Source organism: Panthera uncia, assembly GCF_023721935.1.
Source record: "Panthera uncia isolate 11264 chromosome A1 unlocalized genomic scaffold, Puncia_PCG_1.0 HiC_scaffold_17, whole genome shotgun sequence".
Taxonomy (NCBI): Eukaryota; Metazoa; Chordata; class Mammalia; order Carnivora; family Felidae; genus Panthera; species Panthera uncia.
This window is the reverse complement of record NW_026057577.1, coordinates 99,585,561-99,610,592: the sequence shown is the minus strand read 5'-3', so window position 1 is coordinate 99,610,592 and position 25,032 is coordinate 99,585,561. Positions and strand designations below refer to the sequence as shown.

The window sequence follows — 25,032 nt, the reverse complement described above, 5'->3', positions numbered from 1 at the left end:
ACTCCCTATCTTAAGCTCCAGGCCCCAGCCCACCAAGAAGACTTGAACTGTTTCTCACAGCCTTACTTGGTAGCCCTGCATCAGGATCACCTCCAGAGATCATTTACAATTCAGATTCCTGGGGCCTACTCCACCTCTAATGAACCCATATCTCTAAGATAGGGACAAGCAAAGTGCATTTTGAATTGTGCTCCCACAGCGAATTTTAACTAGTTCTCCAGGTGAACCATTGGATTTGATGATTCAGAAAAGGAAAAAGGCAGAGTCTAAAAATCTCTACCAGAAATTCAAAGATAAAAAAGACATTCCAAAGTAACAACCCAGGAAGGAGCTTTTGTTTGTCAGCCTCATACATTTTTTATTTTTTTTAGGAGAACAGTTATTATCAACAAACTTCTGAAGGAAACCCAGTCCATTTATTTTACTTGTTTTGACATCTGCAGATAATGACAAGCTAAAGGGAAAAACAGGTTTAAGGATTGTAGCAATTAGTTAATTTGTCACTAATTATTAAAAAATAATATATGCAGCTCTGTGGTTCTCCAGAGGGGAGAGTTACAAATTACTACGGTGGTTGTCATTGCCGCTGCCACTGCTGATGTTATTGTTGTTTTTAAAGAACTGCAGGCTCCATATGTTTGTGAATATTAATATTGTCTGAGGTTTGTCAGGTTTCCATGGCCACCTCGGTTCCCTTCTGCCCACAGGATGTGACGCACTGGGAGTCAGAATTATGAAGGAGCCCACTTATATAAATACAACCTGGGAAGCAGTTCAATCTGGAAACAGCCTCTTCCCTTCCCACAATTCCCCACCTTGTTCGTTTTGATACATTGACCGAAACGCACCTGCTTCCAGCCCACTAGTCCTTCACACTTGTTTTCTCTCCAGCTCAGTTATCCTCTCCAACTCCCCTCAATTCCTCTAGTTACTCTTCTGTCAACACATTCCTTAGACACACATTCTCACTCAAACCTTTTAGCAACACTTCCTCTAAGTTCTTTTCTAAACCAAAACCTAGCTTTCCCCTGATCATGATAGTAGAGTACAGAGATCCTGGTGATGTCATCTTTTTTCTCCCTGCTAACCCACTCCTAGTCCCATCATCCCAATGTCTTGGAACTAAAAGTAGGTCACACATTCTCAATATTTCTGCTTTCTCTATTGTTTCATTATTTCCTCTCAAGGACTCCTCCCTACTTTTAACTTCCCCTGTCTAGTCAGGCCATCCTCCTGATCTCACCCTTTATCTTCTTATCTCTGGGGGGCACCCCCCAGCTTTCCTGGTTGGCCCTGTCTTCTCTTATCCCCCTGAGAGATTACACATGAACTAGACCCCAGCCACAGCTACTTTATCTCCTGTACTCCAAAACTGTTGCTTCAGTTCCATCTTTTGTTGATTTAAACTCCACTTACAGGCCCAGATCCAATGCTTCTGGCATTGTGATAATTTTCCTACAAATTGACTTGACATTCTCTCTGCATCGCCAAAGCATGGGAGCAGTAGGATGCAGTGCTTAGGAATGTGGTTTCTGGATGAAACTACATAGGTAAAGCCCTGGCTTCACCATGCACTGTTTCTGTGATTCAGAGCAAGATATTTAACCACTCTAGGCCTTAGTTTCCTCATCCGTAAAATGATGGAAATAGTATCATCTATTTCATAGGGTTGTTATGAAGATTGAAAAAGATAACTCTTGGGTATAATTTAGACTGGTTGAAGGTAAGAGAAAACCCAACTCAGCCTGGCATAAAAAGCAAAAGGGTTTTTATTGGCTCACTTATCTCAAAGTCCAGAAGAAATATAGGCTTCAGGCTTGATTTGATTCAGTGGTTTAACCACAGAATCAAGGATCTAATTTCTTTCTCTCTCCCTCTGCTCTTCATTCTAAAGTGTCAGATTCAGCCTAAGCCTTGTTCTTCCCCACAGTTATGAGAGGCTATCATTAGCTTATGATAATGATAACCTTTGGATAACCTTTAGATAATGATAACATTTGGAGGACTTCTTCATCCAAAACAAAGGAGTAAACAAAATGATCACTTCAAATAGCTCTCCCATAAGAGTGAAGAACTTTTTCAGATATCTTCAAAAAACCTCTCCTGTCCCATTGTCCAGATATGAATAGCAAGCCCATTCTTTAACATTGCCCAGAGGAGAGGAATTCCTAAATTGGTTCAGATGAACAAATATGCCCAAATAGATCAATCACTATAGCAAACCTATCTTTCTACTCATAAACTGCGCAGTAAGTAAGAGCATAGGGGAGGAGAGGAGAATGGATGCTGGGGAGATGACCTAACACCCACTGTGGGGAGTCAAGTCCTTAGCTAACACTGGGCAATTAGTAACACCATACTGATATTAGCACTTATTATTATGCCCTGTTTACCTTTTGATCATTACTTCTCATTCTTCTTTATATCGTCATTTATTGTTTACACGATTGCTCCTTTACACTCTCCCATCCTCAAGCTTGAAAATGCTTTGGGCAGTGTGTTTTATTGATTTTTTTTACCACCCCCAAATTCTGTTCCTGGTAGGGTACATAAGAAAACCATAGCTGCAATAAATGCTGGCTGAATACATGAATAGACTATAAAAATGGTTCTACCCAGTGAAAAAGTCTCTCTCTGGCAGGAATTAGAGATTACACAATGCTCTTATACCCTTCAGTACAGAACAATTTAATACATTTTAATAATGTTCTTTCTTATACAAAATAATATTACTAAACCACCATTGATTACACAGGCATGGTGTCTTTGGTATTTTCTAACTGATCAGTAAAAGCTTATTCTTTACCACAATTACATGCAATTTATCCTTTTTGAATTTTTCTCTCACAGTAACTTTTGAAATAGATGATTCCATTTGACCAGAGTAGATGTAGTACAAAGAATACTAGGAGACATGATTTTTTTGGTTCATGTACCCACATAGTAAAAGCTAAAAAAAAATCTTTAAGTCAGTACATTTTAACTAAGACCCATAGTTCTAAAAACCATATATCATCAGGAAAAACTCCAAAATTACATACTTTGAAGTTATAATATATTTATGTAGGAAAATACTTCCCTGTTAAGATTAACCTTTAAATGTCCCATTTTCCATAAAATATACTTCAATTTTAAACCAACATAAAGAAATATATGCCTTATTCTGTCCTATTTTTAGTAAATAACATGACTTCCAAACAAGTTTATTGTAATGCTTTTGAAAAGCAGGAAATATTAGCAATTCTGTAATAATGCAACTAGCAAATGGGTAGCTATAATTTTCAGAGAGGGCAATTGGCTTTGTATGTGAGATTTTTTTTTAATTCTTCACATTTCTTTTAAAGTCTACAGGATTCCAAAATTGTATTACCTGAAAATTATCTGACTTTTAAAAAATATATTATTATACTTGAAAATGTGTTTGAGAGGAGAAAAGTATGTGGGAGACTATAAAACATTCTGGCTATCTAAGAGCAAAATAAAAGAAAATGTGGATTCCTTGGCTTTTAACTGAAATGCTGTAGCCGTGCAGAACCTTTGCTTCTTGTCTGTAGAGACCATGCAGTGAATTTTAAGAGCTGAATCTGATGAAAGAGTAAAACAAGAAATGTTTAGAGAATATAAATTAGACCATCTGAACTTCATGAAAAGACAGTAATAAATTTTAAAATCATAATTATAGCACTGAGCATAATCCAGGTAACACTACCTGTATAAACCTATATTGTACACTTTACATCTAATAATCCACATGCATGATCAGTCACATTTTTATTTCACATGCGTCTTAAAATTGCCACTTTCGTTTATCTCTAGCCACAAGCTTTTCACCATCCAAAACAAAGGAAAGCCTCTGAAAATAATGAAACAACACGAAGGATAGTTAATGCAGTGGACAGTAGGATATCCCCATAGAATTTGATGCCTGATCCAACTCCATGAAGCAGATATTGTTACCTGAGGCCAAGATGTTAAATAATTTTTCTCTATGCTACTGAGTATTGGCAATCAGTCCCAAAGCCCCTGACTGCATTGTAATGTAAGTTCTAACCAATAAATCTCTTTCCCAGAGCAAAATCCAGCAGAGAACGTGGGCACCATTGATCTCACACAGCAGACTAAATAGCCAAAAGGCTGTGCAATGTAAGTTATTCTATTACCTCTGTTGGATCTGGGTGATGAGTCATTCGGGTGAAGCTTTTGATGTTTCCTCAGTAATCAGCCTGCTTGTGGAGCAGCCAAAGTTCATTCAAACCCATCCTTCCAACAGCCTCCACTCTGGCTTCCTTGGCAACCCTGAGTATAGAAACAGTTTAGGATGAAACCAATATAATGTAAAGAGCCCTAACTTCAGTAATTGTTTATAAAATGACCCCCTGGAGATGCTCACTATCACAATGAAGAGGAAAATTAAATGCCTTTTTGTCCATAAAATTTAAACAATTTGAATTTAAAAAAAAAGGAAAATTTCTCACTTGTGGGAGAATAAATTGATGCACTCTTGTTGGTTCTAAATTTTAAACATTCATACATTTTCAACCAGTAATTCCATTTCTATAAATGTATCTCTAGAAAAGTGTTCAAAGATACATACAGAAGATATTACAGTGTTGAATAAGGAAGTAGCTATATTTATTACAGTAAATTCATGCAATAGAATGCCATGATGCCTGTAGAAAGAATGAGGTAAATCTATACACATTGATATGGAAAATATCCCTATTATATTACAAAGTAAGGAAAAGCATTTCGGATAACAATATCCTTAATATGATTCCTATTTGCACATTATGATTCTGGCCTGTGAAAAGACTATATACATACATTTTTTTCCTCATATGGATAGAAATGTCTGGAAGAACTCACAAAATACAGATAGTCTATGAAATGTGGGAAGGATCAAAGGACCTTAAAATTCCCCTTTATCTTCTTGTCAAAACTTTTTACCATGAGAGGGGCAAGAAATTTTCTTCTCCATTATCTTGCTTGTATGAGGGTAAAAATGGGTGCTATAAATGTTTACTGTAAAGACCCTGTCAGACACCAGGAACCCATGAATGTGGGTTCTCCCATTCAAACGTAAGCGTGCAAGTACGTACATACACACACACCACCACCACCACCACTCCCTTCCAGCACCTTCTGAATTCTGAAACCATCTTACTTAGCCTAGGTTTTTCAAAAGAAAAATTCAGGATCTTGTATTTTATTTTCCATTTCCAAAACAGTGGAATAAAACTCTTCCCAGGTACTATCAGTGAAATATGGAAATGTTTCACCTTGCTCCCTATTTCAATCAATCTTAAAAGAAAGACTGGGGTGGGAACATTTAAATATACCAACACTGTTATTGAAAATCACAAGAATGATGAAACTTTGTGCATAATGATGTTGAAATAATATTCAGTGAATTGTGGGTTCTGACAGGCAGTGAGATTTATGATTCCTTTCCTCCATCCCAAATCACAGAAACTATAAAAAACTATCTTTCAGGTGAATGGTCTTTGAAATAGATGATCTCACACCCCAGTAGTAAAGAAATTTTGACCAGGCATCCTCCATATATCATCAACTATTTATAAATCATATACATCACACCATTATACTAATATAAACACTAGCAAATTAAAAAAAAAAACGAAATTACAGTGGATTAAATTTAAATATATAGAAAATCAAGCTCCTAGGATTCTCTTTCCACATTCACCCAATGGGATATCATTCCAAAATATCAAATAATAACGATGATGGTGTCTCATTCACAATTATAAAATTTACATCCCTAAAATATCATAACTTGAGTTATTATGCCAATGAAAAGGTTTCAGGAAAACTCTTGTTCCTAAAATGCTTCCTTAGATGGCCAAAAGGTATAGAATTAAACTGAGAAAATATATTATTCTTCTTTAAATTGGGGGAAAGATAATATTGAATGAGTGCCTTCTACATACCAAGCATTGCTAACAGCCCTAAAACATATTTAATGTTCCCCACAACTCTCTCTGGTAGGTCTTATCATTCCCATTTTATACAGATAGAACTGAGGATTAAAATGGAGCAACTTCTTACTAGACAAGTAACTGAAGGCAAGGGAAATGAAAGCAAACATGAACTATTGGGGCTTCATCAAAATAAAAAGCTTCTGTGAAAGAAACAATCAACAAAACTAAAAGGCAGCCAATGGAATAGGACAGGATATTTGCAAATGACATATCTGATAAAGGGTTAGTATCCAAAATCTATAAAGAACTTATCAAACTCAACACCCAAACAACAACCCAGTTAAGAAATGGGCAGAAGACGTGAAGAGACACTTTTCAAAAAAAGCATCAAGATGGCTAACAGACACGTGAAAAGATGCCCCACATCACTCATTATTAAATCAAAACCATGATGATATATCACTTCATACCTGTCAGAATGGCTAACATTAACAACTCAGGCAACAACAGATGTTGGCGAGGATGAAGAGAAAGAGGATCCCTTTTGCACTGCTGGTGGGAACGCAAACTGGTGAAGCCACTCTGGAAAACAGTATGGAGGTTCCTCAAAAAATTAAAAATAGAAGTACCCTATGACCCACGAATTGCACTACTAGGTATTTACCCAAGGGATACAGGTGTGCTGTTTCGAAGGGACATACGCACCCCAACGTTTATAGCAGCACCCTCAACAATAGCCAAAGTAAACTATGGAAAGAGACCAAATGTCCATCGATAGATGAATGGATAAAGAAGATGTGGTATACAATAGAGTATTACTCGGCAATCAAAAAGAATGAAATCTTGCCATTTACAACTACATGGATGGAACTGGAGAGTATTATGCTATGCGAAATTAGTCAGTCAGAGAAAGACAAATATCATGTGAGTTCACTCTTATGAGGATTTTAAGATACAAAACAGTTGAACATAAGGGAAGGGAAACAAAAATAATATAAAAACAGGGAGGGGGACAAAACAGAAGAGACTCTTAAAAATAGAGAACAGAAGGTTTCAGGAGGGGTTGTGGGAGGGGGGATAGGCTAAATGGGAAAGGGGCATTAAGGAATCTACTCCTGAAATCATTGTTGCACTATATGCTAACTAACTTGGACGTACATTTAAAAATAATTAATTAATTAATTTTTTGAAAAAGGGGTGCTTGTGATGAGCACTGGGTGTTGTATATAAGAGATGAATCACTGAATTCTACTTCTGAAACCAATAATGCAATGTATATTAACTAACTAAAATATAAATAGTAAATAATAATAATTAGTAATAATAAATATGAGATATAGTATCAGAATCTAGTTCAGCTGATTCCAAAGTCTAAACCCTTAATCAGTTCTTACTGCTTAGAAAAGGAAAACATCAGGAGTCAAAAATATATACATGTGAAATATATATATATATATATATATATATATATATATATATATACAGAATGTGAAATCATGAAATATTATATAGTAAAAAAGATGAGAAGCAGTTTGAGAGTTGGGTATTCTCTTCCTATTGTCTCTGACCTCCAGCACTCTATTGCTACACAGAAAGTTTTTCCTGTAGCTGGAGATGAAATAGGACCCCATTGTATTTTCACCAGGCATGTTAAACTCTAACAACTTAGTAGGAAAGATTTTTGAGAATTTTTTTCACACATTTTAAGTTGTCTCTCTATATCCTTATATTACTTCCTTCAAATTGAAAACAAAACCCCACATACATTTTTTCAAAACTTAAATTGTGCATACAGTATCTGTGACAAATTCTTCTTCAAAGAATGTATTCTGTGGCAGTGGTTCTCAAAGGAAGAGAAATTTGGCTGCAGGGGACATTTGGCAAAGTGTGGGGACAGTTTTGGTTATCACAACTGGGAGTTGTGACTGGCATCTGGTGGGTAGGGATCAGGGGTTCTCATAAACATCCTAAAATCCAAAGAATTGTCCCCTATAACAAATATAATTATCTTTCCCAAAATGTCGATAGTGTCAGGTTTGAGGAACTTTGCTCTGAGGAAATAATCAGTGATATGTCATAGATGACTATCTAGATGTGTTCATCACAGCATTGTTTGTTTGTTACAATTTAATAATATGAGATCATTACTTGTTCATTGGAACACTATAAACATCAGGGATGATGTTGGAGAAGAATATTTAAAAATATAAAGAAATGTTCATGATATTTACATGTCCTAAAAGAATATGTTTAGTATGACTGCAGCATTGTATAAGTATACATGTAATTGTATGTAGGTGAGGAAAATATTTTGAAAAAGTATCAGCCAAAATAATAGAATTTTTTCATAGGAACTCCCTGCTATTCTTTAGAAATAAAAAGTATACTTCATAACCAATGTCATTAAAAATATCTACACCATTATCATCCTGAGGTGGAACACAATTGAAATAAGTCATCACCTCAAAATTTATGTAAGTTCCCAAGAACTTAAGATTTTGTACCCTTTCTCTTCAGAATGTGTCACTGGAAAAGTTTTATTTCCTGACATCAAATTCTTTAATGATAGAAAAGATAAGCAGCAGGTGCTCTCACCATGTGCCTTGTAATGGTAGCAGAGTTCACTGTATATTTTTGTTAAGAACCAAAATAGCACCTACTATTCTCATTCCTTCCCTTTAAAAACCTTCATTGTTATGTTATGATTCAAAAGTAGAATTACTCTCTTCCACCCACACCAAAAACAGTATGATCACAACACTATGCAAACTCAATAAATGTTTGAAACATCATGAACACTCAATATCACCATTTCAGAATGAGTAAGAGGCATCATGATTCTGTCCACTATGCAGCCTTATAACTTTCATATTGGAATTCAGAACTATTGATGTCCCTCCAGAGACACAGGCTTATCAATTGTCCATTATTTTAGTAATTATAGCCTCGTGTGAAGAAGGAAACAAAATGGCACAAGTTCTCAGAAATTCCACAATGTTTATATCAGCCAGAAAAACCAATTAGAGAAAGTTTGGTCACTGGTATAACTGAACTTCTAATCTTTATTAAAGAGAAAGGGAGAGAAAGAAAACAAGAAGTAGTGACCACTTGGCCACATTACTTGATGACAATATAATACCAATATAATCCCATAATAGATTGATCTCCCATTCAGAATTCTAAATAATTTATGTAAATACTTACCCCTCATGGAGGTGGGGCTTCACTCCCCACCAATGAATGTGAACTGTGCTTTGTGACTTGCTACCAAAGACTAGAAGTATGGAAGGAGGGAAAAAGTAATTTTACAGTGGAGATCCTGATAAATACTACCTCGACCAGATAACCAAGGTTAACATCATGAGTCATAAATTATGCTGATAGTATATTTTCTTGGTATGATAAAATAAGAATGGCATTTCACCTCTGTGATTTTCCTTCCACAACTATATGTTAGTCAAGGGAAAAAACTTCAAACAAATCCAAATTGAGAGACATTCTATAAAAAAAAAACTTTGATCTCAAAATTATTAAGCTCATGAAAGAGGAAGAAAGAAAGAAAGACGAAGAAATTATCATAAATCAGGGAAAGCTAAAGAGACATGGTGGTATCCCAGATGGGATACTGGAACAGAAAAGGAATAGTATGGAAAAACTACTGAAATTTGAATAAAGTATAGAGATTAGTTAGTAATGTACTGGTGTTCATTCCTTCGTGGTGACAAATATACCATGGAATATAAGATATAAATAATAGGAAAAAACAGTGAGAGGTATATGGAAACCCTGTAATATCTTTGTATCTTTTCTGTAAATCTAAAACCACCCTAAAATTAAAGGCTTATTTAAACAAAAAATAAGTTTAAAAGTACAGAAAAAATTTGTCCTGTTAGAATTTTTTAATCCTGGGTAAAAATTATCACTAAAACTGAAATAAGGGGGTACCTGGCTGGCTCATTCAGTAGAATATGTGACCCTTGATCTCAAGGTTTGAATTCAAGCCCCCCATTGGGTGTAGAGCTTAATTTTAAAAAATAAAAACCTGAAATTAAAAAGATAAAGAACAATATAAGCAATTTTATGCCAAAAAATTTAACAACTGAGAAGAAAAGAATAAAGTTCCTGAAAATGACAACTTTCCATGACTGAAACAAGATGAAACAGAAAATATGAATACCCCTATTTAAATAAATGAATTATTTAAGATCATTCCCAAACTATAGGCCCAGATAATTTCACTGATACAGTTTGTCACACATTTAAGGAAAAAATGACATAAATCTCACACTCTACCATAAAATTAAAAAGGTAAAAGCACTTCTCAAGTTGTTGTATGAAGCCAACATAATATTCATAGCAAAACTGGACAAAGATATGACAAAAAAAAGAAAAACATCCCTCACAAACATATATACAAATATAACCTTTTTTAAATGTCAAATTGCTTTCAGCAATACATAAAAACAATACATCATTAGTAAACAAGGTTATCAGGGTATGCAAGGTTGGTTTAACATTTGAAAATCTACATATATAATTTACCATATTCACACTAAAAATCAAAGTTCATATGATAATAGATGAAGAATAAGCATTTGAACAATAGAACACCGATGCATGATTAAAACCCTCAGTCAGCTAAGAACAGAAAAGATCTTCCTTCATCTGATATAGGGAATCTGTAAAAAAAAAAACAAAAACAAAAACAAAAACAAAAAACAAAAAAAACCCAGTACTGACATACTTAACTGTAAAATATTGAGTACTTTCTCACTAAATAAAGAATAAGAATCCACATAAGAGTGAAAACATATGGTATCTGTCTTTCTCTGTATGGCTTATTTCACTTAGCATCACTAACAGAAACCCATGGGGGAGGGGAAGGAAAAAAAAAAAAAAAGAGGTTAGAGTGGGAGAGAGCCAAAGCATAAGAGACTCTTAAAAACTGAGAACAAACTGAGGGTTGATGGGGGGTGGGAGGGAGGGGAGGGTAGGTGATGGGCATTGAAGATGGCATCTTTTGGGATGAGCACTGGGTGTTGTATGGAAACCAATTTGACAATAAATTTCATATATTTAAAAAAATAAATAAGACAAAATGTCAATTCTCACTACTTCTCTTCAAGTGGTGATCCTAGCTATTGCAAAAAAGTAAGCAAAAGAAATAAAAAGTATAGTGATTATAAAGGAAGAAGTAAAAGTGCCTGTGTTCATAAATGACATTACTATTTATATAGAAAATTCTAAGGAATCTATAAAACACCTTCTAAACCAAAAAGTAAATTTGGAATATCTGCAGAATTCAAGGATAATATACAAAAATATTTTGTATTTTTATATATCTGGCACTCAATGATTTAAATTTTTTTTTATTCCATTTATAATAGCATCAAATGTTGAGCACTGGGTGTTAAATGTAAGTGATGAATCACTAAATTCAGCTCCTGAAGCCCATATTACACTATATGCTAACTAAAATTTAAATTAAAAAATGAAAATAAATTTAGAATTAGTAATTAGAAAAGCATTAGGAATAATTTTAGTAAAAGAACATCAAAATCTGTAGGCTAAAACCTGTAAAGTATTGTTGAATTTTTTAAACACAAAAAACAGTCAGATGTAAATATATCTTATTAATTGGAAGATTCAATATGGTTGAAATGTCATATTTCCCCAAACTGGCTATAAGTATAATGCAAGTATTGTCAAAATTTCAATACTTTTTCTTTTCCTTCTTTTTCTTTTTTATAATTGACAAGGCAATATAATTTATATAGAAATGCAATAACCTAGAATAACCAAAGCAATTTTAAAATAAAGAAAACAAAGTTAGAGGACTTTCACTACCTATTTTCAAAATTTTCTACAAAGCTAAGGGTGGTACTGGCATAGCTTACATGGCTGATACTTAACAAAGGCACCAAAGCAAAAAATTGCACAATTTTGAAGAAAAAATTTCAAATAACCAGTATTAGTCATGAAATGGGGACATAACTAGAATACAAAGATATTTTTAGTTTTTATTTTGGAAAATTTCAAATATGTACAAAAGTAGAAAAAATAGAATAATGAATCTGAATGTACCCATCAACCAGCTTCGGTAATTACTAACTCATGGCTAATTTTGTTTCATCTCTATCCTCCATCCACTCCCCCAAGTCTAGATGATTTTGAAGCAAAGCTCAGACATCAAATTATTTCATCTGTAAATAGTATGTATCACTAAAAGAGAGCGTCTATTTTTAAAGATGGTCACTATATCATCATCATACTTTTCAGTATTCATATTTGTTTTTGTATTTCCCAGTGATCTTATATTTTTTTAGCTTGTTTGAATCCATATAAGAACCATACATTGTTATTGGTTGAAATGTCTTTCAGTTTCTTTTAATGAATAGTTTCCCTTCTCTCTTTATCTCCCCCTTCTTCTCTATAATTTTTTGTTGAAATGGTGTCTTTTGTCCTGTGGTTTGCCCAAACTCTGGATTTTGTTGATAACATCCTACAGCCTCAATTTAATATGTTCCTCTGTAGTCTTCATTTTGCTGAAAATTGGCAGTCAGATCCAGAGTTTCGTAAGAGTCAGATTCCATTATGTGATAAGACAACTTAGTTCATAGGTGACATCATGTACTTCTGTCAAGATCTGATTCTCTGTTTTTGTGACATAACAGCCATTGATAATCATTGCCTACATCAATGAATTCATTAGGGGTGAAAATGGTGATATTACATCATCAAAAAATTGTCAGGGAATATTCTGTGTATCCTCGTACCAATATATCAACAACACTAAATAAAATAGACCGTACTCTTGGAATATATATTGTGGAAATTGTGTCTTGAATCAGTAAGACTAATTACAATACAAGAAATTGAAAAGGTTGTTAATGAAATATCTATGTTTTAGGGACATTTTCCCAAGCCTTCAAGGAACAGACAATTCCTTTGTTAAAAAGTGTTTCAGAGCACTGAAAAAAATTAAAAATTTCACAGTTCATTTTATGAAGCAATAATCATTTTGATATGAAACCAAGTAAGAGAGTAATAAAAAAAGAAAATTATAAACCAGTTTCACTGTGAGGATAAAAAATAATTAGCAAAATGAATTCAGCAATATATTAAAATAACTTCAAATAATAACCAATTGGGATGGATCCAGAAATACAGAGCCGGTTGAACATCAGAAAATTACTTATATTCTAAGACAAAACAGATGGATGTTCTCTCTCACTTCAATTATTTACTATTGTTCTCATATTCTACTCAGTGCAAATAAAATGTAAGGTTGTTTAATATTTGAAGATGATATGATGGTATATCAGAGAAAAAAATGATTTCTACTGAATAACTGTACACAATAAAGAAAATACAAATAAGTAGGCTGGAATAAACTTAATATACAAAACCATTGCCTTTCACATTTGCAAACAATAACCACTTACAATAATGGAGTAAATACTGTAAAATCAATAGCAATAAAATATAAAATAAGAATAAATATTATGAGAAACTCACAAGATATAAATAGAGAAAAATTTTAAATGCTCTTGAGAAATCCAAAAAGATGAACAAATAAAAGCATACCATGTTATTAGATAGGGAGATTAAACATCATAGAAATGTTACTTCTCCTTAAATTAATCTATAAATGTAGGGCAATATTAATTCCCAAATTTTTATGGAGCAACAGACAAGCAAGAATACCCAGGGCAAAAATATCTGAGAAAAAAAATCATTATATTAAAAGACATTAAAACATTATAAAGACACTACAATTAAAGTAGTGTGGTAGCAGCACACTGAAGATATAATCAATGCAGTAGAATAGAAAGTACCAAAATGGACCCAAATGCATACAAAAATTTCATATATGTTAAAGAGCATCTCAAATCAGTAAGACAAGATGGCTTATGCAATGACAACTAGATAGCCATTTGGAAAGCTGGATCCATCTTATCCCTTAAACAATTAAAAAAAAAAAATGAAGGATTTTATGAAACATAAAAGTGTTAGAAGAGGGGCGCCTGGGTGGCGCAGTCGGTTGAGCGTCCGACTTCAGCCAGGTCACGATCTCGCGGTCCGTGAGTTCGAGCCCCGCGTCAGGCTCTGGGCTGATGGCTCGGAGCCTGGAGCCTGCTTCCGATTCTGTGTCTCCCTCTCTCTCTGCCCCTCCCCCGTTCATGCTCTGTCTCTCTCTGTCCCAAAAATAAATTAAAACGTTGAAAAAAAAAAATTTAAAAAAAAATAAAAAAAAATAAAAAAAAAAAAAAGTGTTAGAAGAAACTATCTTCAAAAACTTCCAGAATGTCAAATTGGGGAAGATATGTCAAACAATGACACATCTAAAAGAAAAGCTTGATAAAAGACCAACTAAGCAAAGATGCTTACAGCTAGTATTATAAATAATGTCTAAATATCTCCCAAATGTGTGAAATATAGGGAAAGTCCAGACATAGTATGAGTTCCTCTTCTGTAACTCCTTTGTCAAAATAATGTGCTAATTATCTTTGCCACTCTGATAGATGAAAAATAATATTTCCACATAATTTAAGCTCATGCTATGTGTTTTTAATTTAAACCCTCTGTATTCATTTCAAGAAAAAAAGACTACTTTCCTTATTTTCTATTGCAGGTGGATACAAAGCTTTGGTTACATTGAAAATACCTTCAAACTTGGAATCAAAGTGGGCTGGGTCCAAAACGCTGCCTGCCATTTCTTCAATATATAATTGTACTTAATATTACTGAGCTTGAGCTCCTCCATCTGTGAAAAAGCACTAGTAATATCTACTTCACAGGGTTCTTGTTAGAAAGAAAATGAGACAACCCTGTGAAGCTCTGAGTACACAGTAGGAATTTGACAGGTAATACCTTTTTTACTCTCTCCTTTGCTTGCCCTCACACGTAGGGCAGCTACATTTCTTCAGAGGGCAAGCTGATCTGGATGGGAAGAAAGCACTTTAAAAACACCTTAGACTCCCACAATGTTCTAAGGGAAAAGAAGCAGAGAAAATAGCTAAGAGAACCCATTCGATTTACAAATGGTAAAACTGAAGCCCTTAGGAACAATTCCAGAGGAATCCCACAAAGATGTGGATGAAGGATGACAGTTTCCTCCCACCCTCCAGAAATCATCAAACCACAGTCACTGCAAAAACTTCAAAGCCCAAACTTGAACAAGCTTTTGGCTGGTTGTTCCATGTCCTATGAAATCCCAATAATCCAGTCTCCTCCATAAACCATCCAAGGTGGCAGTCCAGGAGTTAAAGAAAAAATTTTTTTTTTCTTTTGCTAGACTATGTCCTTTCTAGAATTGCATAGACAAGTTTGTAAGAGTTAACGCTGAGAATGCCTCTTGGACATAGCACAACGGCTCCACCTTCAGCTCTCAGACCGAAGAGGACTTTTGCAAAACTGCTTCTGTCTGAGTCCTCAGAAAGCACATCTGAAATATAATCTCTTCTCATAAAATTTAAACCACACAATCTTTCACTGTTAAGTACTGCAGTCCAGAATATTTACCCACTGTCCATAGGCGAAATGAACAGTAAGAGTCTCAAGGTGAGCTATACTGATATTAAATAGACAAGATAAAAAATGTATTATGTTTTATTTAAATTCTTCAGGATGCATGTCTTGATGTCATATTCTTTATAGTTACAGCAGAGTCTGATAAGCTCTTTCAACAAATTCTCCTGTTTTTCACTCCATTAGATTTATAGTCTTATAATTGAGGAAAAGGTTAATTCTCGCCTGCCAAGCAGGGCGATTCATAAATTACCAGCAATTTTTTAATATCCCCCTAAATACATGCCAGTTTTGGGAAGGGAATTTCAAAATAAAATTCTATGAAGGGGAATTAGTTGGGCCTTCAAGACTTATGTCTACCAACAAGTAGTGGTAAGGAATATTAGTTTATAAAAAAAAAAAAAGCAAATGACCAAAAGATAATTCCATAGGATGAAACTCCCAAATCTAAGTAGAATTCTAAAGCAGTATATATAACTACCTAAAGAGTGGACAAATCTTTCTTCCATCACATATTTTGTGGTAATATATTAAAGAAAAGTAAGAAAATGCCCAATTCTTTGCAAATTGTAGCATAAATGAGGGAATTAGTCACTTTTCTACATTAAAAGATATCAGTAGATGTCAATTTTAAGCAAATACATACTTGAACACTGAATCTTTCAAAATCCGATTATGAGAGTATATTTGTTTCTAATTTTCTCCCTATTTTCTTCTTCCCAGATCAACCAAATTCCAGATTTCTGAGTCTCATTGAAAGGAAGTCATAGACATTTAGGGTTATTTAATTGTGTTTAGGTAAGGACAACCAGAAAATTAAATGTATTTGCTATCCTAGAAAGTTTCTACTACACGCCTCCTAATGATGGCTGGAATTCTTGTCTTTTTGCCTTCAGACTGTTTACAAGCCTAGAAGCAGTAGTTGCTACAGGGAAATGTGAGTTTTGTGTATCTTAAAGACCCTGAAATGGGATAATCCCACCACCGCCCACCAGAGCAAGGACTGATACCAACTCCAAACGTCACTTTTGTCAAAACTCAAAGTGTCCAAGTCCTTGCCCACTTAAAATTTCATTTGTAATAGTAATAGTTGAAATTTGTACAGCAACTGATATGTGCACACCTTCCTGATAAATATTCTTAAAATGTTTTCTAATCATTGTAATGATCTAAAGACTCAGTTTTCTAATTATCCTTCCTTCTGTCATTGAGAAAACCAAGCCTTAAAGAAATTAAACAAATCCAGAGTGATGTAGATGGACCAGAAGTCCACTCTTAATCCCTCTGCTCTATACACATATTATTCCCAGCAATACTCATAATAACCTTGTATGTAAATGAGTGTGCAATTCAATTCAACAGATATTTTTGACCCATTTATATTTGACAGACATGCCTGATGAAAATGAAGCACAGAAATGATAAAGGACTTGCCTAAGATCTCAGAGCCAATTCACAAGTGTTGAAAGTACAATTCATGCACTGAAACTAGAACTCATCTTCTGGAATCAGACATGTGCATGTTCAAATCCTGGCATCACTGCATGCTAGCTATGTAAACTAGCTCAAGTTATCCATTTCTATGCTGTGGTTTTCTCTATAAATGAGTTGGGGAATAATAATAGTTGGCCAAGCTGCTAAGAGTGTTAAAACTACTATATAAAAAGAATCTAGTAGTGCATAAAAGCAAGTAGTATTAGTTTTCATTCCAGGATCTCTTGGGACAGTGAGAAATTGTCCCAGGTTATCTCAACATTTAGTGACCTTGGTTTTTCTGCTTGCCCCAAACATGAGAAATTTACCATCCTAGAAGAATGAGCATGGACAATGGTTTTTCCCAAGTATCTAATAGAAATAATGTGGAAACACAATAAATGCCTAACCTCCCTTGCTCTAGCTACTCTCCTCTTCCCCCTTCTCCTCCTTCTTCTCTCCCTCCTCCACCTCCTGCCCCCACTCCTTTTTTCTCTCTCTGTCTCTATCACATACACACATACACACACACACACACACACACACACACACACACACACACACAGTGTCCCACCTGTAAGTGGAACCATTAATAAGATTAAAGTGTTTCACTCAATAAAAATAAGACAATAAATACAAACTCTACAGAAAGATGCTTGATTCAAGTGTTATTTTTTTTTCTGATGATAGAATAATATCTAACAATGATAAATAATTCTCATTTGGCTAATTATTTCAATTGAAAAAATTAGAAGTTATAATGCCTTTTTTAAAGCCCTTTCCTCTTTGGCTTCATGTCAAATTTGAAAGACAGCCACACCTACATAAGACCTTTTACTAAATAAGAAAAAAATCCAGGAGTTACCAGTAAGATTTTCATTACTGAGACAATATTAAGGAAAGGCTTTTCCTTCCTGAAATCCCTCACCAAGACCATTCTTTAGCAGAAAAGTTCTGGGTTATGTTAAAAAGGCAATTCCTCCCAACACTGTAGTTCATCCAATTTTAGAGCCAGAAGACACAAAAGAGACTGTATAGCTACCATAGAGCCTAGATACTATAGAACCTGCCCAGCTTTTGTTCCCTCTTCTGAGAATTTATTCCCACCAAACACTGGAGTAGACCTTTCAGTCATGTTTGTAATAAATGATTCTTCCCTAATAAAGTACATATTCTTGAACCAAGGTGGGAAATCATATTAGACTTTAGCCTCAAACATGCTAATTAGTCTCTGGAGTTGAACTAGAAGCTAGATTAGCCATCTTTGTTTTTTTTTTATTTTTTAATATATGAAATTTACTGTCAAATTGGTTTCCATACAACACCCAGTGCTCATCCCAAAAGGTGCCCTCCTCAATACCCATCACCCACCCTGCCCTCCCTCCCACCCTGCCCTCCCCCCCACCTCCCATCAACCCTTTAACAGTCTTTTTTGCTTTGGCTCTCTCCCCCTCTAACCTCTTTTTTTTTTTTTTTTTTCCTTCCCCTCCCCCATGGGTTTCTGTTATGTTTCTCAGGATCCACATAAGAGTGAAACCATATGGTATCTGTCTTTCTCTGTATGGCTTATTTCACTTAGCATCACACTCTCCAGTTCCATCCATGTTGCTACAAAAGGCCATATTTCATTTTTTCTCATTGCCACGTAGTATTCCATTGTGTATATAAACCACAATTTCTTTATCCATTCATCAGTTGATGGACATTTAGGCTCTTTCCATAATTTGGCTATTGTTGAGAGTGCCGCTATAAACATTGGGGTACAGGTGCCCCTATGCATCAGTACTCCTGTATCCCTTGGATAAATTCCTAGCAGTGCTATTGCTGGGTCATAGGGTAGGTCTATTTTTAATTTTCTGAGGAACCTCCACACTGCTTTCCAGAGCGGTAGATTAGCCATCTTTGATCATGTGCATACCAATCCAGAGGCGGGAGTTCATGGTATTGGAGAAAAAGAAAATAGCAAATTTAAGAAGAGAGCACATGTGTATTGACAAAGGGATGGGAAAAGAGTGGAAAAAAATACCTTCTTCAGATCTTGACCATTTTCCAGTTCCAGGTTATTAGAAATTCATGAGGCCAAACTCCACTTTCTGCCCTTAATTTCCATGCCTACTCATGATTCTTTCTGGTAATTTCTTTAACCCTTAAGTTATGTTTGTTTACAGCAACAAATAATCTCTCTAAAATATTAGACCCATGCTTTCTTCCAATGCCATTCTTCAGAGAGAGACCCAGAAGGGAAAAGTTCCAGCCCATTTTCACACACATAATTAGCAGAAATGAATTCAATTCTTTTGTTCATAAATCTTCTTTCTACAATACTAATTTCATTAATTCTCAAAAATGCTAGAATGGAAGCATGAGAAACCCAAATACCATATTCCACAGAATCTAAGATCTATCATTTGTATGACATATCAAACAAATTAACTATGACACATTGCTAAGATGCCAACGATAGTAAGAGACATTCATTTTTCAAATATATTAAAATGTGAACTAAAATGCTCACTTGAGATGCAGTGAAAATAGTAATATAAGGGAATCACTGAGTTTGGAACAGGGTAAGGTGAAATATATTAATTTTCATCCCTGTTTGGGAAGAACTTGCCATAAGGTTTCAAGTAGGAAGATGAATATAATGGTATGCCTATTTTAAAACCCACTCTACACATGTTGCCAACAGTGAAGAATCTTAGCCAAGCCCAGAGTGCTTCAAAGATGGATACAAAGGGCACTTTTAAATACTCTCTTGATTTTCACATCCTCCATTTGATTGATGTTGAAGTCTTAACACTACTCTAGGAACTGAAATAGAGGAAAGTGAGGTGGGAAGAGAGAAATAAAGTAGGAGCCCTGTGTCTCACCTTCAGGTATTATTCTTTAATCAGTAATATTTATTAAGTTCTCACTCTGGGTCAGGCACCATTTCAATACTGGGCCTATAGCACAGAACAAGAGAAATATTTGTCATACAAATCTGTCATACAGCAAACATTGTAATGGAAGAAACATGATAAACAACAAAATAAAATTAAAGTGCCATGGAAAACCATTAAGTAATTTAAGTCCTTAAGAAAAATAAAGCACAGTCAGGAGTCACTCCTTAAAAAACAGTTTAGAAATGAGTGTCACATGCATGAAACAATTTTGCAAATCCTTTAAGAGAGTAGGTGACTAAGTGCCAATGTGAGTTTGGACACTTAGTATACTAGAATTCAGAGAAACTCTCCCAAAGGCTCACTTTAGCCTTGAACTTTGACCTATGAACCCCATCACTTCATGACTCTGCAGAAGTCCTGATTCAAAGACATAGTACTTGATAAGAAACAGCTACTCTGCTGACATGTCAACTCAACAAGTGGGAATCAGTTGCACATAAACCCTACTCCTGATTTTCATAGGGTAGCCAGGACTGGTCACTCTAGTCTTTCTTGCCCTGTAACTGAATCTTCAAATATGCCAGAAGGCAAGCTTTTACATATGTATCTGTGTTCACTGTCTCAAAGTCAGTGTACCTTTCCTTACTGAGAAATACCATCTCTGTCTAACTGCTTGTCCAGAGGTATTCTTCATTACTGCTCAGAGCAACACTATGTAATTCCCAGGACAGCAACCTAAAGCAAAGTCTTATCTCTACTATCACACTACCTGTCCAGGGTTAGCAGATTGTTTAATTATCAGTTGTAGACAAAAGAAAAATTTAAACTTCTCAAAAGGCCTGAAATCCCTTTCCAAGATCATTTTTAATTTTTTTATTTAAAAAAATATATATTAATATTTATTAATTTCCAAAAACCTCAAGCAATAGAGACGATGAATAGCATACTTGTTCCTTAATAGCCCAATCTTCAGAGAAAATTACTCTTGCAAGTTTCATGTGTATTCTTACATAATGATTCTGTGTTTTCTTTCTTAACACATATATAAACGCAAATGGAGATTTCTATATGGGTAATCTTCTATAATCTGCTTGTTCACTCAAACATTAACTATAGATACCTTTTTCTATAAATATACACAAATGTCATGTTCTTTTTAGGAGCTACATAGGAGTTTATTGTATGGAGTTACTATAATATATTAAACTGCCATCATATTGATGAGAGTTTAAGTTCTCTCCAGTTTTGAGTTAAACAATGATGCTACAAAGAACACACATGTCCTTGCATGATGTATTTGATGATGTATTTGTGTGTTTCTACACACAAATACATCACTCCTGAAATTTGAATGTCTAGATCAAAGAAAATGCATGTTTTAAATTTATCAAGATAGCCACATTGACTATGAAAAAGAATGTACTAATAGGCATACCATTGTCATGTTAGGAGATTGCCTATTGTCCCACACATGCACCCAAACTGGTTTTTATCAATCATTCTCACATTTAATTAAATGATGTGATCACTGAAAACAATTATATCATTACAATATTTACCAAAACATCATGGTATTCCCTACAATAATTATTCCTTTAATTTTTTTTTTAAGAAAACAAATTCACCCTTACAAATAATATATATTCTGGTAGAAAACTTAGAAAATAAATAAACAGTTAAGGAAAAACAAAACATCTGGTGTGAGCTAAGGTGGAGAGAAGAAGATACAGATTCTCTCTCCAAGGGATTACAACCAAAAATTCTGAAAAGAATGAAAAATGCATGACTTGAGGAATCTGAAAAGTAAAAAATTTTTAAAAAAACATTTATTTAAAAAAAACGATATCTGTATCTATGTATCTATAGATAGACTCAGATATAGACATAGACAGCAGGTGGATTGAGGACTAAAATCAGAATTTAAATCATGGTCTGCAAAGTGGGAGGCTCCAGTCATGAAGAACTTTGTAACAGCAGAAAAACCTAAAATCTGAGGGAAATAAATCTTTGGGACCAGAGTTACTGGGAAAAAAGACCCTGTAATTCAGAGAACATGGAAGAAATCTCAGAGAGGATAGAGCTGGAGAAAGGGATTCCTCTAACTCTGTGTATGAAGTGACATAAGTCCTGACCTGCCTCTAAGCCACACACACACACACACACACACACACACACACACACACAGAACAGACTCAAAGAAAATAACAAAGGCTTCAAGAAGTGAACTACCATATAAACCACTGCCCAGGTTCAAAACTAACCCCCAAGAGGCTCATGTGCCAGACTGAACCAAAAAGCATAGAAAAGGTTTGAAAACTGAACTGACATTCACCCTCAGAAAGAGAATCAGCACTTGTGGTCTGAACGTAACAAGGTTGATTGCCCGCTTAAACAAACAAATAACATTCTGCAGAGGATTTCACAGGACCCAGAGTCTACCAACATAATATTCAAAACATCCAGGATACAATCCAAAATTATTCAACACACAAAGAATCAAAAATATCCAACCAATACCCAAGAGAATAAGCAACAGATAACAAGCCTGAGATACCCAGGTGTTAGAATTACAAGAGATTTTGAAGCAGCTATTATAACAATCCTCCACGAGGTAAAGGTGGACATTACTGAAATTAATGGAAAGATAAAAATTCTCAGAAGCAAATTAAAGCTATAAAAAAAAAAGAACTCAATGGAAATTTTAGAACTGAGAGATACAATAACTTAAATTAGAAGTCATTGGATGGGTTCAATAACAGAATGGAGATGAAAGAGGAAAAGAGCCAGAGAAACTAAAGATAGAGCAATAAAAAGTATACAATCTACACAAAAAGAAAAAGACTGAAAACATAAATAAACAGAGCCTCCAACCTGTAGGACGATATCAAAAGATCTAGCATGTTATTGGAGTACTGGAGTTCCAGAAAGAAAGGAAAGAAGAAATTGGTGTAGAAAATATCACCAAGAATCCTCAACCAGAGATGATCCATTTTAATATTTGATGTAGATTCTTCTAGGCTTTTTTCCATACACATAAACACACACACAGACACACAGACACACACAGAAACAGGGTACTAGAGTAACTGCTCCTAGTAAAATTTTTTTCCTTTAATGCTTTATGAGTGTTAGTATATTTCAGTAAATGTACATTTGCATAATAATTTTGAATGGCTAATAGCTCATTGGATAATGTAGCCATAATTTACCATTTTTACTTAGTTTTCTCCCTCTTTTTTAACTATTATAAAGATTCCACACTTATCCTTATTGCCAAATCTTTGTCACATCATTGTTTTCTTCACTTATATTCCTAAAAATAAAATTGCTATGTAAGAGATATTCATTCAACCAATATTCAGTCAACAAACATTTACTGAGTAGTTAATATAAACTAGGTACTGCCCATATGTGGAGGTACTGCGGTCTCTAGCCTTGTCAATTCTAAATATCATCAACAACAGTTAGTCAATCTTGAATGACAACATTTTAAAATGTGCACACTTCGGCTTCTATGGGACAATTAAAGTTGGTCTCAAGAGGTCACTGATGGTATACGGTAAAGGCTCCAAAAAATTCTTTAAGAGCCTAGAGTCAAATAATTGAACATCAAGAATACAAAAAACATGTTGATTCGCTTTCTTGCATATTCTTCTTCTTAAATAACATGAAATATCTTTTAGCAGCTTCAAAACCAGTTCATGTCAGAGCCACCCATTTTCTCAGTGGTGATCCATATACTATATTAAGTGGCCTCAATCTTGGATCAGTGCTACAATTATCTAATTGGCTGCAATTATTTAGTCATTTCTGCCAAACAACCAAATTTTATAAATTTTCAGATTGCTTTCTAAAATGTTCTATAGAAGGGGCACCTAGGTGTCTCAGTAGGTTAAGCATCCTACTTCGGCTAGGTCATGATCTCGCAGTCCTTGGGTTCAAGCCCCGCTTCAGGCTCTGTGCTGACAGCTCAGAGCCTGGATCCTGTTTCGGATTCTGTGTTTCCCTTTCTCTTGGCCCCTACCCGACTCACGCTCTGTCTCTCTTTTTCAAAAATAAATAAACAATAAAAAAAAATTCTTGAATAATAGTAAAAATAAAATGTTCTATAGATCATTGAAAATAGATTGTTATTATTACCTAAAAGTTGATTCCCAACAAGTTAACCAATTTTCCTATATTCTTTATCTTTTTTAATGGTTTATTTATTTTTGAGAGAGCGCAAGCCGAAGAGGGGCAGAGAGAGGGGGACAGAGGATCCTAAGCGGGCTCTGTGCTGACAGCAGGGAGCCCAATGTGGGGCTGGAACACACAAACCCTGAGATCATGACCTGATCCAAAGTCAGAAGCTCACCTGGTTCAGTTGGTGCCCCACTCCTGTATTATTTTAAAAACTAATCTCCACTTGCATGCTCTCTCTCTCTCTCTCAAAAATAAACAAACATTAAAAAAAAAAAAGAACTAACCTTTGTGAAGACAAACTGGTGGTAAGAGAAGAGCACAGGGCCTATCTTAATCTGGGATGTTCTTATCCTTAGCTAGGACAGTAATACTCAACTATTTTGGTCACTCCTTCCTTTGTGACCTCACTTTATCTTAAATGTACTCCCAGCATAGCACATATGAAACAATTTACAGGATTATATTCTTTTGATTCTGTCTCTCACAGTATACACTGAACCCTTTAAGGACAGGAAATGAATCTTCTTCATTTTTATATTCCCACCAGTTGTCACAAAAGATGCTAGGTAACAGGTACAGTTAACCCAAAAGATACTAAGAACAGGCATGCTGATTTTTTTTCTTAACATATTTTGGTCTCCTTCCTCACTGCAAATGCAAAAGATATTCCACTTAAAAATAAAGTGAATTAAAACAATGGATGGTTGCCAGGTAAAATGCAGAACACCCAGTTAAATTTGGATTTTAGAAAAAAAACATTTCTTAGGAATAAGTTTGTCCCAAATACTGCATGTTTCTCTAAAATTCAAATTTAATTGAACATCTCCTATTTTTATTTGCTAAATCTGGCAATCCCAAAATGAATGCAATTGAAATAACTCAAAATTTCCTAGAATATCACTCAAACCAGAGCAAGTTTCTCCCTGATCTAGGAAGTAAGAGTCTCTAAAACCGCCACAGATGGAATACGGAACTTTCCGGCTAACGCGCACTAGAGAAGTTTAAACTAGGGCTAGATA

The 25,032-nt window shown here is 34.7% G+C and overlaps 1 long non-coding RNA gene across 1 annotated transcript in view; it reads right to left on the bottom strand.

Annotated features, from left to right (window-relative positions):
- LOC125934456 (uncharacterized) overlaps positions 1-24,360 on the bottom strand; it is a 114,470-nt gene extending 90,110 nt beyond the window's left edge. The window contains exons 1-2 of the long non-coding RNA XR_007461408.1: positions 24,298-24,360; positions 4,161-4,296 (exon numbers count right to left, since the gene is read on the bottom strand). This is a non-coding gene — a long non-coding RNA (uncharacterized LOC125934456). The remainder of the gene's footprint in view (positions 1-4,160; positions 4,297-24,297) is intronic.
- Between the last annotated feature and the right edge of the window lie 672 nt (positions 24,361-25,032).